We start from the raw sequence: 13718 nt of genomic DNA on the forward strand, positions 1-13718 counted from the left end.
TTGTTGCCCAGGCTGGAGTGCAGTGGCGTGATCTTGGCTCACTGCAACCTCCGCCTCCTGGGTTCAAGCAATTCTTCCGCCTCAGCCTCCACAGTAGCTGGGATTACAGGCGCCTGCCACCACGCCCAGCTAATTTTTGTATTTTTTAGTAGAGATGGGGTTTCACCATGTTAGCCAGGCTGGTCTGGAACTCCTGACCTCAGGTGCTCCACCTGCCTTGGCCTCCCAAAGTGCTAGAATTACAGGCGTGAGCCACCACACCCGGTCATTATTCTTTATGCCTTTTCTATGTCTGAAATGTTTCACAACTTTTACAAGGTTTAAAGACCTACTTTATATTAAGCATGTGGCACAATGCTGGGACTGTGGCCAAGGTTCAAGGCACAGTAGCAACTGTTGTCATTTCTACTCAGACCACCCCTTGTCACTTCCGCAGCTTCAGAATCCTCTCCTTCATTCCATGCTTAAGATAGAAAAAGTCGTTTCCATTTTTAAAACAGCTCAAATGAGCTTGTGACTAAAGTCATGAAAAGCACTCTAAATCTCGTTACCTGGATCGGACCAGCTGAGTTAAATTGGATTTTGAGAACAATCACTTTTTTTTTTTGAAGGTGAGCAATAGCAATCCAATCTAAAAATATGCCATGTGGTCAAATACTAACGATGGACAGATTTTTGAAAGCGCTGATTTGAAAGCAAGACATGCCAGTCTTCCTGGTTCAATCCCTTCATTTCTATCCAATGGACTGAAACAAGGTGCACTGATTTACCCCATGTGGCCAATTTCGGCTGCCTGTTTCAAGTTTCTCAACTCTGCAAGCATACTGGAATGTCCAAGAGAGCTTTCGAAAATCTCAGTGCTCAGGCTACAACTATACCAATCAAATCACAATGCCCTTGGATGGGACCCGGGTCTAAGTTCCCGCAGGTAAGTCCAGTGCACAGTTATGTTAGTCCATTTTGCATTGCTATAAAGGAATACCTGAGGCTGGGTAATTTATAAAGAAGAGAGGTTTATTTGGATCACAGTTCTGCAGGCTGTACAAACATGGCACCAGCATCTGCTCTGCTTCTAGTGAGGCTGCAGGAAGCTTTCACTCATAGGGGAAGGCAAAAGGGAACAGACATGTCACACGATGAGAAAGGGAGCAAGAGAGAGAGCAGGGGGTCCCAGATCCTTTTTGTTTGTTTGTTTTAATTTTTGTAGAGATTAGTTCCCATTATATTGCCCAGGCTGGTCTTAAACTCCTGGGCTTGAGCGATCCTCCTGCCTCAGCCTCTTAAAAGGCTGAAATTGCAGGTATGAGCCACCATACCAAGCCCCCATATTCTCTCTCTTTTTTTTTTTTGAGACGGAGTCTCGCTCTGTCACCCAGGCTGGAGTGCAGTGGCCGGATCTCAGCTCACTGCAAGCTCCGCCTCCCGGGTTTAGGCCATTCTCCTGCCTCAGCCTCCCGAGTAGCTGGGACTACAGGTGCCCGCCACCATGCCCGGCTAGTTTTTTATATTTTTTAGTAGAGACGGGGTTTCACCGTGTTAGCCAGGATGGTCTCGATCTCCTGACCTCGTGATTTGCCTGTCTCGGCCTCCCGAAGTGCTGGGATTACAGGCTTGAGCCACCGTGCCCGGCCTTTTTTTTTTTTTTTTTTGAGATGGAGTTTCCCTCTTGTGGCCCAGGCTGGAGAGCAATGGCACAATCTCAGCTCACCACAACCTCCGCCTCCTGGGTTCAAGCAATTCTCCTGCCTCAGCCTCCCAAGTAGCTGGGATTAAAGGCACATGCCACCATGCCAGGCTAATTTTGTATTTTTAATAGAGATGGGGTTTCTCCATGTTGATCAGGCTGGTCTCAAACTCCCGACCTCAGATGATTCACCTGCCTCAGCCTCCCAAAGTGCTGGGATTACAGGTGTCAGTCACTGCGCCCGGCCTTTTCTTGTTTTGTTTTTTTTTAATACAGAGTCTCGCTCTGTCACCCAAGCTAGAGTGCAGTGGCGCAATCTCGGCTCACTGCAACCTCCATCTCCGCTCTAACAATTCTCCTGCCTCAGCCTCCCAAGTAGCTGGGATTACAGGCACAGGCCATGATGCCTAGTTAATTTTTGTATTTTTAGTAGAAATGGGGTTTCATCATGTTGGCCAGGATAGTCTCAAACTCCTGACCTCAGGTGATCCGCCTGCTTCGGCCTCCCAAAGTGCTGGGATTACAGGCATGAGCCACCACGCCCAGCCCCCATATCCTTTTTAACAACCAACTCTTGAACTAATAGAGGAAGAACTAACTCATTACCAAGGGCGGGGCACCATTCACAAGGGATCCGCCCCCATGACGCAAACATCTCCCACTAGGCCCCGCCTCAAACCTTGGGGATCACATTTCCACGTGAGATTTGGAGGGGACAAACATCCAAACTATGTCAGCAGCCAAGGTTGAGAACCACTGGCCCAGTGAATCCCCCATGACAGTCCTGAAATACCAGACACCACCTGTCAATTCAGGTTATCTTTTCTCATCCTTCCATGTGTGAAGCACTAATTCCTTCTTTTTACTTTAAGTTTTTACGATTCAAGTCAATCGTGGATTCAACTGCAGTAGTAAGACTGTCTAGGCTTAGCCCTGTGACAGAGTGCTAGCCATGGACACCAGTATTTGCTCTCCCCTCCCTCCTTATAGACAGAACTCCAACTTTGGCTGGGTATGTGGCCACCCACTTAAAAACCCCATTTCCCAGGGATGGGGGCGAGGGAGAAGGGAAAGCTCTTCTTTACCAAAGAATGCCAACTAACAGATGTACCAGGAATGAGAGAAATAGAAAGTAGTTTTACAATCACCTTCATAATAATTGATTCAGGTGAGATTCTTTAGTAGGTATACTAAGGCCATTGGCAGAAAGACTGTGGCAGCACGTGACATGCACACACTCCCAAAGCATCGCCCCCACACAGAATGCATTCATTCCAAGGGGAAAAGACACTTCCACAATGGAGAAAACTGGCAGACACCGCCTCTGTGGGCTGTGAAGTGATCATATCTCAGTTCCAAATCCCGCCCTCTCTGCTCTACTGTGACGCTGGGCTGGGAACCTTCCAACATTTGCTTGCCAGGGGCTCCCCTGTTTCGCTCTGCTGGAGGCTGGAGAGAGGAAAAGGAACTTCCTCCTGCTTGCCTCCTGTTCCCGCAAAGGGTGACCTCACATTTCTTCACTCTGATAGCAGCAGTTCCTTCCTTTTTTTTTTTTTTTTTGTTTGAGATGGAGACTTGCTCTGTCGCCCAGGTTGGAATGCAGTGGCGCAATCTCGGCTCACTGTAATCTCAGACTCCTGAGTTCAAACGATTCTCCTGCCTCAGCCTCCTGAGTAGCTGGGATTACAGGCACCCACCACCATGCCCGGCTAATTTTGTATTTTTAGTAGAGACAGGGTTTCACCATGTTGACTAGGCTGGTCTCCAATCCTGACCTCAAGTGATCCTCCTACCTCGGCCTCCCAAAGTGTTGGGATTACAGGCATGAGCCAGCATGCCCGGCCTGCAGTTCTTTCTACGTCAGCAGTTGGGTGCTGCGTGTGGTTCTTCAGCTCTCACCGAACCAACCCCTTCATGCACATTTTCAAGTCACCAACTGCCGCCTGCCTGCCCTCCTCAGCAGCCAGGACCCAGGCCCATAGGACCCTTCCAAGCCAACACAACAGCTCCAGCCGGGGAGTGACCCTTCCTCAGGGGCCTGAGTTTCAGCGTCACATGGGTTCTCTCTAAGCCTCTAACATTTTAATCATTCCAGCCTCTTCTCTGCTCTTACAGCCTCGGTGATTGCTACCTCCATGACACCTTAACGTTGGTTTCTTGCCACTTCAGTTACCTGGTTAACACTTTATACCTAGCTAACAACTCTTATTAAATGCTCTGTTAAAATAACTCCGATTTCTGTCTCCCGCCTGCATCCTGATGCAGAAATTGGAATCAGGAGTGGGATTTATATGCCACCCTCTGGCATGGACATATATCTTACTAAGGCATACAAATTCCTTGCTATTAGTGATGTGAACACCTTAATATCACCAACAATGAGACAACTGACATCTCTGGGTCCTTGGGTCTTGAAGTGGCAACCACATGTTGAGGATGGAACAAGATAGAAAGAGTCTGTCTTTCCATCCTGATGACCGTGGAGCCACCATAATAGGCCTGGGTTTCTTTTATGTAGGAGAGAAATAAACTTTCTCTTCTTTGTTATTGAAGTTTTCTGTCACTCACAACTCAATCTAATCCTAATTAACACAGGGTATAAAGGCAAATTCACCAAAATTAAATTCATTTTAGACTTAAGAAATGAAGTTACAGTTAAGGAAAATTACTTGCCACACCAGAGTCAGGAAAAGGTACCTTAGAGAATCAATGTCAAGTGGAATATTACCATGTCAATATTTATATGGAGAATGAGATCAGTTAGTTAATAAACACTATGAAGTGCTTAAGAAGTCAGGCACTACACACATTTACATGCATTATTTTATTTAATCCTAATGAAAATCCTCTGACGTAGGCACTGTTATCATCACCAATCCTAGATAAGAGTACTGGGATTAAACAACATCCCATGTCATGCAACTTGTAAGTAGTAGAGATGGAATCAAAACTCAGGTAGGCTGAGTTAGTCAACTCAACTTAATCAACTGACATTAGGAGCTCTGCTACCAGTGGAAACTTAGAATTTAAAGCCTTGCCAGGTGCAGTGGCTCACACCTATAATCCCAGCCCATTGTTTGAGCTCAGGAGTTCAAGACCAACCTGAACCTGGGAAACACAGAGAAACCCTGTCTCCACCAAAAATGCAAAAAATTAGCTGGGCATGGTGACGTGCACCTGTGGACCAAGCTACTTGAGAGGCTGAGGTGGGAGGATCACTTGAGCCTGGGAGGCGGAGGCTGTGGTGAGCCAAGATGGCACCACTGAATTCCAGCCTGCGTGGGAGTGAGACCCCCGTCTCAGTTTAAAAAAAACAAAATGTAAACCCTTTCTCTATGTGAGAAAGTAATTCTACATGAAACAAGACAACCAGTCTGAAAAAAAAGATTCTAAACAGAAGTTACTCTGACCAAATCTCTATTCCCAAGCTGACAGTTTTTCCAAAAAGCTGGCAAGGCCAACCACATTTAGGCTGATGAAGAGCTTGCCAGAAGCCAGGATCTTCGCTAAAAGAAAATTAACCTCCATTCCAAATCAATAAGGTACACATAAGGTCCATCACAGGACCGTTCAACTAATGGACAATATCGATTATTATTCCCAGAACAAGGCCCCCCAAAATTTTTAAATTAAAATTTAATTCAATAAAGGCTCCTAGAAAAAGAGATCAATAAGCACTTATTCTTATGGGCTGACACGAGATCTCTAATGGTCCTTGTATACAGCATAGTTCTCCCCGGGATTTCCAAAGGTCTATTATCCTCAGTGCTAAGCTAAAAAGTCCTAGTTCACATTAGGAACCACACTGGCAACTGGGATGCCAACTATCATTTTGCAAAGGAGGACACAGTTAGTTGAAAATTATATTTTTCCAATTAGCACAGCAGGAAACACTGCTGAGGCATTCATCCCAAGCCTGCAATTAGAGAACATTTGCTTGCTTCTAGAAATAGAATGAATGGGAAGTAGAGACCTGCTATCTAGGTCTTCCGCAATAATATCCTGGGAGGGGAGATCTTGCTACCATTTCAGCAGTTCCCAGAAAATAAGCATCTTGCTCCTTTTAATAAGTGCAGTATCATTCTCCAGTGCACCACAGTGTGTTAGGAAGAAACTAAGAAATCCAGCAACAAAAGGGGTTTACACAAAAGCCTGATCATTAGAAAGGTAAGTACAACTGCCAATGAGCAGCTCTAATGTTTTGTTTTAGTAGTTGTTTTAAAAATCTACTAATAGCCAGGCACAGTGGCTCACGTCTGTAATCCCAGCACTTTGGGAGGCCGAGGGGGGCAAATCATGAGGTCAAGAGTTTGAGACCAGACTGGCCAAAATGGCGAAACCCCGTTTCTACTAAAAATACAAAAATTAGCTGGGCATGGTGGCACGTGCCTGTAGTCCCAGCTACTCGGGAGGCTGAGGCAGGAGGATCGCTTAAATTCGGGAGGCGGAGGTTGCAGTGAGCCGAGATCATGCCACTGCACTCCAGCCTGAGCGACAGAGTGAGACTCTGTCACAAAAGTAAGTTTGGTCTGAGCACCTCCACAATCTCCAGCTAGCTGGCCTTCCCGGGCTCTTCAAATACAGTACTTCATTGTATGTCAGGCGAAACAATGGAAGCTTGAAGAATTTAGATCTCTCTCAAGCAGAGGTGAAGAGAAAGGCAGAGAACAGCGTTAAAAATAGAAGCAACTTTCACACCATAGGGTATCAGTTCAGTAACCTCATCAAAATTTGGAGCACTAAATTAAGATTTTGGTGTGAGCCAAGAGAAAACCACTGGTTACTAAGATACTTGCTTTGTACACCCCGCACAAACATTACAGTGGAGAAAGGGTTTTCACAGACTAAGCATCCCCATACCATTAGCTTTTACAGAGAACACTACAACTCAGCTTTAATGAGTGAATCTAACTTTGTACCTTTGGTCTTTAAGCAGCTTTATATTACATGAAGGTGAAAGCAGTATACAGTGAGAACAAATCCTTTTATTTCCCCCAATCAGGAAATGATTTGTTGAAAGCACTGGCTTGGCCCAAAGTTTAGCTCCAGCTTGTAACAGTGATGGTAACTTGCAGGTAAACACGTCCACAATTGCGTAACATCTATTTAGGTTGGTGCAAAAGTTATGGTGGTCTTTGCCGTTACTTTGAATTTTTTTGCCATGACTTTCAATGGCAAGAACCACAATTACTTTTGCACCAACCTGACTATCTAGTTCTCAGCGACTACAGGAGGTTAACCAGATGATTCAACATTGATATTTACTCTGTGAAATAAACTAATTTCTAGACAACATGGGGGCTTTACTAAGAAATAAACAGCTGCATCTTTCAGAAAGATCATGCAAGTATGTGTGTGTGCATATATACACATATGCATAGACAAAACGCCTATGAAGGTTTACAAACTATTGACAGTGGTTTCCTTTGGATGAGACTAAGAAACAGGAAAGCAAGCAAGATATGTTCATTCTCTACTTTCTTTTGTTTGTTTTTGTTTTTTGAGACTGAGTCTCACTTTGTCGCCCAGGCTGGAGTGCAGTGGCGTGATCTCGGCTTACTGCAAACTCTGCCTCCTGAGTTCAAGTGATTCTCCTGTCTCAGACTCCCGAGTAGCTGGGATTACAGGTGTGCACCACCACACCCAGCTACTTTTTGTATTCTTAGTAGAGACGGGGTTTCACCATGTTGGCCAGGCTGGTCTTGAGCTCTTGACCTCACACGATCTGCCCTCCTCAGCCTCCCAAAGTGCTGGGATTGCAGGCGTGAGCCACCATGCCCAGCCCATTCTCTACTTTCTCTACCTAATTGTTCAAAAGACTTTTCAATGTAAACATTCCAATAAATGTTTCACTTTAAAACAAATACTAAAGCCAGGCGTAGTGGCTCACACCTGTAATCCCAGCGCTTTGTGGGGCTGAGGCAGGTGGATCACCTGAGGTCAGGAGTCCAGGTGCGGCCTGGCCAACATGGTGAAACCCTGTCTCTACTAAAACTACAAAAAAAAGCCAGGTGTGGTGGCGGGCTCCTGTAATCCCAGCTACTCAGGAGGCTGAGGCAGAATCATTTGAACCTGTGAGTCAGAGGTTAGAAGGAGCCGAGATTCCACCACTGCACTCCAGCCTGGGCAACAGAGCAGGATTCCCACCTCAATCAATCAATCAATCAATCATCAATCAATACACACATACATTCGTACATACAAACTACTAAAATACCAACTAGTCAAGAATTTCCAGGTAAAGACACATTGAAACATTTACCTTCACTCCCTTAGGGCAGTAAGGGAATATTGTAGAGGCATAGTGAACAGGGGAGGAAAAAAACCTCAAAATTGTGGAAGCTTAGATAGCAGATGGAAAGACTTGGCTGACCCCAGAAGGCTGAAGCTAAGCTGGCCACTAAAAGGCTCAGAGGTTGGAGTCTCAAGTAACTTGGAAGAGAAACAAAGGATGGGCTAGAACCAGTAAGACTGAAAGTCTAAGAAGCAGTTTGGACAGATGGAGTATCAGATGATATTAAAGAATTAGTAGGGCTGGGCGCAGTGACTCACGCCTATAATCCCAACACTTTGGGAGGCCAAGGTGGGCTGGGCACGTGAGGTTAGGAGTTCAAGACCAGTCTGGCTGATATGGTGAAACCCCATCTCTACTAAAAATACAAAATTAGCCGGGCATGGTGGCGCATGCCTGTAATCCCAGCTACTCAGGAGGCTGAAGCAGGAGAATCGCTTGAACCCGGGAGGCAGAGGTTGCAGTGAGCCGAGATTGCACCATTGCACCCCAGCCTGGGCAACAAGAGCGAAACTCCATCTCAAAAACAACAACAACAAACTCTGTAAAAATGTACAGGGAAATTCAAAAATGGCAAAACCACTATTTATTTAGTACTTGTAATTTAAAACATTAGACATACTGGGACTAAGCATTTTTGGATCAGCATCCAGCATTTTGCCCTCTGGACTCTCAGTGTTATAAATTAACTCCAAGAGGTCTGTTAAAGTGAAGTTTTTGCCAGCATCGCCTCCTCTGGGATGCCTATGTTCTCTTTGCCACAATCACTTTCCTCATTTTTGTTGGTAAATTTACCTTCACTAACTTCCTCTGGCTGCCTGTCTAGAATCTCTCAAACAGCAGCCTAATCTACCTTCCCATGGTCAAATGTAACTCACTTTATGTGCAGTTTGAATTCTGCAAAGTCACTTGCAGCATAGTAAGTTTCTACCACACTGAATATTATTGTTAATTTCTACCATGATGCTTTCCATTTCTTCCAAACTTTAGCTAAAGAAATTGCAAGACCTGGCCAGGTGCAGTGGCCCACACCTGTAATCTCAGCACTTTGGGATGTTGGGGGAGGGGGGCGGATCACTTGAGGCCAGGAATTCAAGACCAGCCTGGCCAGCATGGTGAAACCCTGTCTCTACTAAAAATACAAAAAATTCGCCAGGCGTGGTGTCACACATCTGTAGTCCCAGCTACTTGGGAGGCTGGAGCAGGAGAATTGCTTGAATCCAGGAGGCAGAGGTTGCAGTGAGCCAAGATAGCACCAGAGCACTCCAGCCTGGGCAACAGAGAGGGAGAGACTCTGTCTCAAAAAAAAAAATTGCAAGGTCGAGGTGGGTGGATCACGAGGTCAGATCGAGACCATCCTGGCTAACATGGTGAAATCCCACCTCTATTAAAAACACAATAAATTAGCCTGGCGTGGTGGCATGCACCTGTAGTCCCAGCTACTCGGGAGGCTGAGGCAGGAGAATCGCTTGAACCTGGGAGATGGAGGTTGCAGTGAGCCGAGATCGCACCACTGCACTCCAGCCTGGGCGACAGAGCAAGACTCCACCTCAGAAAAAAAATAAATAAATAAAAATAAAAAAAGCAAGATCTCTGGATATAGCATCAATGGCCTATCAAAACTCCATAGAAGATAATGAGCTTTAAAAATCAAAATAATGGCTAGGTGCAGTGGCTAACACCTGTAATCCCAGCACTTTGGGAGGCCAAGGTGGGTGGATCACTTGAGGCCAGGAGTTCAAGACCACCCTGGCCAAGGCGGGTGGATCACTTGAGGTCAGGAGTTCAAGACCAGCCTGGCCAACATGGTGAAACCCCGTCTCTACTAAAAATATAAAAATTAGCTGGGTGTGGCCGGGCATGGTGGCTCACACCTGCAATCCCAGCACTGTGGTAAGCCGAGGCAGGCAGATCACGAGGTCAGGAGTTTGAGACCAGCCTGGCCAATATGGTGAAACCCCGTCTCTACTAAAAATACAAAAATTAGCCGGGCATGGTGGCATGCACCTGTAGTCCCAGCTACCCAGGAGGCTGAGGCAGGAGAATCACTGGAACCCAGGAGGCAGAGGCTGCAGTGAACCAAGATCGCACCACTGCACTCCAGCCTGGGTGACAGAATAAGACTCTGTCTCAAAAAAAATAATAAAAATAAAAATTAGCCAGGTGTGGTGGTGCTCACCTGTAATCCCAGCTCTTGGGAGGCTGAGGCAGGAAATCGTTTGAACCGGGAGCGGGAGGTTGCAGTGAGCCAAGATCGCACCACTGCACTCCAGCTTGGGTGACAGAGCGAGTCACTGTCTCAAAAAAAAAAAAAAAAAAAAAATCAAAATTATCTGTTTGTGCATTGGCTGGATTAATGAAAGTTGTGTTTGATGGTAAAAAGCAAATTTTCATTTTCACTCAAGCCCCAAAAAGAACTGGAGCATAATCCCATAGTAGTACAGAAAGTTAGCTTAAGTAGTATCTTTCCCACTGGAAGATAAGAAGGCAACACAACCAAAAGCTTTCTCATCTGGAGTGAACTGAGTAACAGCTGTACAGTAGGCCATCACCAACAGACTTTGAAGGCAGTGACATGACAGATCACCCATCATCATGTGCCTACTGTTTTCTAAAGGTGATCTGTGGACTGAAGAGCTAACACTGAAGGCTTTGCTTTATACTTACTCAGTAAGTAGACCACGGTAACTGGAATATGAGCTGTGTTGTCAGGGGACTGGTATTTACCTAAACTGTGGTAACTAAACCCATGCCTATTGAAGCCACCCAAAGGATGGGCTGTCTAGGCTGAAAACAGTGAGGTTAAAATATGTGGTGACCACTTCCCCCACTGAGCCCTAGAACTTTCATTAGTCAGGCTTTTAGCCTTCTGAAGCTTTTCTGGGGTTCCTCCAAGGAACGAGCCCAACCAGATCACCCCTATGTCTGGGTTTCTCAACCTCAGCGTTACTGACATTTCAGCCCAGGTATTTTCTGTTGTGGAGTTGCCCTGTGTACTGTAGGATGCTTACAGCAGCATCCCTGGTCAGTACCATCCCCCGACTGTGACAACCGAAAATGTCTCCAAATATTATTACCATAAATGGGATAAGGGAGAGTCACAAATGGGGACTGAGGGCAGCAAAAGTCACCCCTAGTGAACTCCTACCCAAGACAAAGGCCCAGTAGTCCCAGAAGTGTCACCCACACTCAGCCAAAAAATGCGAGAGGGACATAGTAACACAAATATATCATTTAGATATACAAAGGCAAATACCAAAAGAATAGAAAGTGATTGCCTCAGTAAAGGGAAATGTTGGCAGACCTGTTTTTGTTCCAAGCCTTGTTGGACAAGCTGGCTCTTCAATTTGCACATATAACTTTGATTTAAAATAAACAAAACTTTTGGTTAAGAAAAGGTAATGTCAGTTGGGTGCGGTGGCTCATGCCTGTAATCCCAGCACTTTGGGAGGCCAAGGCAGGTGGATCACCTGAGGTCAGGAGTTTGAGACCAGCCTGGCCAATGCGGTGAAATCCTGTCTCTACTAAAATACAAAAATCAGTCGGGCGTGGTGGCGCTAGCCTGTAATCCCAGCTACTCAGGAGGTTGAGGCGAGAATCGCTTGAACCCTGGGAGGCAGAGATTGCAGTGAGCCGACAACGCGCCATTGCACTCCAGTCGGGCGACAAGAGTGAAACTTGGTCTCAAAAAAAGAAAAAAAAAAAAGGCAATGTCTATGCCAAAAAAAGAAAAAAAAGCCAGGGTTCTCACCACCATGTGTCCCTGCCCCACGGCAGACAACTGAAGTAGAAATATAACCTCTCTCGTCTGGTCCCTTCCTAGCTTCAGGGGCTCCTCTCACCCAGGTCTACCTGCTCTGTCTACAGAAGCACATCCTTGGTGTAGTCAGGGGCGTCCAGTATTTTTACTTCCCTGGGCCACACTGGAAAAACTGTCTTCAGCTGGACAAGCTTGGTCTAAGGATTTTCTCAGGTGTTCTGTCCTGAGCCAAGTGAAAATGCCAGGGAGGGTCCTCTTCGCCATGTAATCACTGGGCTCTGAAAGGATCTGGGCTCATGTGAGGTCATCCAGCACGAAGGGAAGGCAGTGCCAGAACTCTTGAGGGTCTCCCCCTAGACCCTCAGTTCAAGGCCCAATGCTCAGTTGCCCTTTACAACAGCTACCTACCCTCCCTTCCCTCAAGTAACAAGTCATAAAGCTAGTTTCAGCCGGCCCCAAAGGCTACAACTAACGTCAATCCTCTGCTAACTTACAATACTGGGCAAATACAGATGTTCTCCATGCCAGTTTCATCATGTACAAAATCAGGACAAGATCTACCACAAAAGGCCATGAAGATTAAATGTATGTAAAAACTTAGTATAAGGCCTGACACTAAATGGCAAACATTCATGGAGAAGTCTTCTGCAAGATCATTAAACTGACAACAGGATGCAATGGTATGAACCCAGCCAGTGGCCTAACCTCACAGGCAGAGGTCAGACTAGGCACTGCCTTACCCTGTTAGATTCTCAGTGTTGGTTTCTAGCGAAATGCTCTGAATAAACTCAAAATTCAAAAGTATTGTCCCACACCCTCAGGACAGGAACTATCAACCTAGTTTGCCAAGAAATGTACTTTTCATCAACTTCTGATCAAAGGTAAAAAGATAATGGGTCAGGACTGAAGAATCCAATACTGAGAACTTCTAAACGAACTTAGCTACACATTGGCCCCCACTCATTTTTGCTTTCCTTGTACTGATGTTCCTTGAACACTAGTCTGAACTGCAGAATCCACTTATATGCAGACTTACTTTCATCTCTGCCATCCCTGAGACAGCAAGACCAACTCCTCCTTTCCTCCTCAGTCTACTCAAGATGATAAGGATGAAGACCTTTATGATGCATTTCCACTTAATAAATAGTAAATGTGTCTCCCTTATGGTTTAATATTTCCTTTTCTCTAGCTTACATTATTATAATACAGTACATAATACATATAACATGTAGAATATGTGTTCACAACTGTTTATGTTATTGCTAAGGCTTCTGGTCAACCGTAGGCTATTAGTAGTCAAGTTTTTAGAATCAAAAGTTGTACATGGCTTTTTGACTGCATGGGGGTTGGTGCCCGACCTCCACACTATTCAAGGGTTTACCCTAATACCAAAGCTAAAAACAATCTACATAAAATAGTAAAATAAAGTTGTCCATTCAACAGTAAATCTTTGGCTGCTAAAAACAATGAGTAGGCTAGATGCAGTAGCTCATGGCTATAATCCTAGCACTTTGGGAGGCAAAGTCAGGCGGATCACTTGAGGTCAAGTTTGAGACCAGCCCCGCCAACATGCCAAAAGCTTGTCTCTACTAAAAATTAGCCAGACGTGGTGGAGAGCACCTGTAGTCCCAGCTACTCAGGAGGCTGAGACAGGAGAATTGCTTGAAACCAGGAGGCTGAGGTTGCAGTGTGCCAAGACCACACAACTGCAGTGTCCAGCCTGGCAACACAGCGAGACTCCATCTCAAAAACACAAACAAAAAGTATCAACAGAAAAAATTGGAAAAAAACAAAACAAAAAAAACAATACCACGTGTGCTAACATGAAGGTGTACGGGCTGTGTTACTAAGAGGGAAAATGCCAGGTTGCTATTAACAGTCCCTATGGAATAATGTCATGCATATTCTGGGGACACAAGAAACGTAACAGGGAGGAGTGCGGAGCTTTAAGTTGGACAGTAGCCCTCACTTGTTAAGATATT

The sequence above is a fragment of the Colobus angolensis genome, unplaced genomic scaffold (genome assembly GCF_000951035.1).
Source record: "Colobus angolensis palliatus isolate OR3802 unplaced genomic scaffold, Cang.pa_1.0 Scaffold356, whole genome shotgun sequence".
Lineage (NCBI taxonomy): Eukaryota > Metazoa > Chordata > Mammalia > Primates > Cercopithecidae > Colobus > Colobus angolensis.